The following is a 2,994-nucleotide window of genomic DNA, read 5'->3' as shown; positions in this document are numbered from 1 at the left end:
TGTGTGACGTCTTCTTCTTTCAGTAGTCACTGTACACACATGTTGATCACACAGAATTGCTAAGAAACAAATGTGTCAATCAGATCATTCCTGTGCATTAAAGTGAGTTATGTGCAAAACTGTTGATACGGATGGCTTTAGCAACATTTCAGAAGTTAAATGCAAATAAAAGAGTCTGATTGTACTGTGAAGTTGAGTTCCAAGCGTTGAAAAATGTAGAGAAACGTGATCATCTCTGCGTAACCTTCAAAAGCGTGAATCTGCGAGAACGCTGATGATATATTATTATATTATAATTCCTGTTTTTAAGACTGTCATTTCTCATGGTCTTTATGTGTTGGGACTACAAGCACATGCATGACTTTTCTCCCATTAACTGAAACTGGGCTGTGATCTGTAGTTCCCAGCATGCTTTGCGAGAGGAAATATTCAAATCAAGTGTTGTTTTATGTGTTTTTGAGTAAAGGGAATATATTAAAATCTACTCAGTGTAATTGAGCTGGTATAACCTAAAACACTGAGTGAGTTCAACAAGAAAAACGTTTAAAATGAAGATAATTTATCATTTTATTTTACAACAAAGAGAAAAAAGACGAGACAAATGACAGAAAAAGGGGAAAAATACATGCCGCCATGTAATCTACTTTACACAGTCAAAAATACAGAAATGAATATCTAAAATATAAAGTTAGGCATTAAATTAATTCCACTATATAGATATTTAAATAATAAATACATTAAAACATTACATATAATCTACTTCAGTTTTTTTTTTTTAATGACATACAATGAAATATAATAATATATATGTCTAAACAGGGTTGATATTTAATAATTGTTTAGTTTTGCAATGCGGAACAATAGCTTTCTTGGCAAATAATAGAGCAATATAAACTCATTTTACATAATGAGGAGTGGCATCTCTAAAAGATCTAATAAACAGAGAGAAGAGTATTTTCATCTTAAGAACAATGTTAAAGACTATTAAAGGGATAGTTCACTCAAAATATGAAAATTAGCCCATGATTTACTCTCCCTCAACTCATCCTAGGTGTGTATGACTTTCTTCTCAAAGACGAACACAATCTGAGTTATATTAAAAAATGTCCTGGCTCTTCCAAGCTTTGTAATGGTATATTTTTGTGGAAGTCCATCAAACCCGAAGCTTACGCCAAAGCGTCAGAGCTTACGCTACTCCTACATGTACGTCACACATCGCCAAGTGTTACTCGTGTGTTTCCACACCATCCAGAATGTGAGAAGATGTTCAGTGTGTGACATTGCTCCACGCTGGCCAGGACTCCACTATCGCACATCAGCCAGAGTCTTCCTCTTCTTCTTCACAACACTGAACCCTCCCTCCTCTACATCCACTCATGGAATCCAGTTCAAACACTCTCTGTAAATAGAAATAAAGCCGTTTACTGTACTCAGTGATCCTGAAAGACAGACTTTTACAATAGTGTCTCTGTATGCACTCCTGCTTTACACACACTACAACAGTGCACTTTACAGTGCCGGTAGGCTGGAAGAACTGGACGGCGCTGGGGGTTTCTGGCACACACTGATGTCGTAGATCTATAGAAGAGAGCTCGAGTTATTTGTTACGTGGTGTGATGAACATTTCCGACAATTGAATGTGGAGAAGACTATGGAGTTGATAGTTGATTTTAGAAAAAAATAAGTGATATTACCAGTGATAATTAAAGGGGTGATATAATCCTCTTTTCACAAGATGTAAAGTAAGTCTCTGATGTCCCCAGAGTGTGTGTGTGAAGGTTTAGCTCTAAATACCCCACAGATATGTTTATATAGCATGTTAAAGTTGTCACTTCTTGAGGGTGAGCAAAAACACACTGTTGTGTGTCTGTCCCTTTAAATGCAAATGAGCTGCTGCTCCTGGCACAGGGGGCGGAGCTTCAACAGCTCCTGTCCTTTTACCTCACACACACACCAACACAGTCTCACCCCCAAACGTCACATACTGACGCGTCTTGACCAAACGGCAATATACGACGAAAAGGGTACCCCTAAAACGTCCGTATGTGACTATTCGGGTTATGGGTAGGTTTAGGTATGCGTTAGGGTACCGCTAAGAGGCGCTGCTGGTGCGCTTATGTCTTCGTCTCATACGGACGTTTTAGGGGTACCCTTTTCGTCGTATATTGCCGTATGTGACGTTTTGGGGTGAGACCGGGCTGCACACACACACACAGACACACTGAAAATTAAAGTACTTGCTTGAAAAAAGAAGATAGGCTCCATTGTTCCTGTGCTGTGAGTTTGAAGTGTGGCGCGTTTACGATGATGTCATGGCAGTAGAGGCGGCGCAACTATAACGATCAGTCCCACCCACTTTGAAGCGGTACTAACTGCAGTGGAAAAGCAACCGAGCTAAAGTGAACCGAACCGCGCCGTACCAAGCCGAGCCGTACCGAACCGAGCCGTACCGAACCGAGCCGAGCTGTACCGAACCGTACCAAGCCGAGCCGTACCGAGCCGAACCGTACCGAACCGAGCCGTACCGAACCGAGCCGAGCCGAACCGAGCCGAGCCGTACTGAGCCGAACCGAGCCGAACCGAGCCGTACCGAACCGAGCCGAGCCGTACCGAACCGAGCCGAGCCGAACCGAGCCGAGCCGTACTGAGCCGAACCGAGCCGTACCGAGCCGAACCGAGCCGTACCGAACCGAGCCGAGCCGTACTGAGCCGAACCGAGCCGTACCAAGCCGAACCGAGCCGTACCGAACCGAGCCGAGCCGTACTGAACCGAGCCGTACCGAGCCGAGCCGAGCCGAACCGAGCCGTACCAAGCCGAACCGAGCCGTACCGAGCCGAACCGAGCCGTACCGAACCGAGCCGAGCCGTACTGAGCCGAACCGAGCCGTACCGAGCCGAACCGAGCCGTACCGAACCGAGCCGAGCCGTACTGAACCGAGCCGAGCCGTACTGAACCGAGCCGTACCGAACCGAGCCGAGCCGTACCGAACCGAG

The sequence above is a fragment of the Squalius cephalus genome, assembly GCF_949319135.1.
Source record: "Squalius cephalus genome assembly, chromosome: 15".
Classification (NCBI taxonomy): Eukaryota; Metazoa; Chordata; class Actinopteri; order Cypriniformes; family Leuciscidae; genus Squalius; species Squalius cephalus.
Note: the sequence above shows the minus strand (reverse complement) of the source record.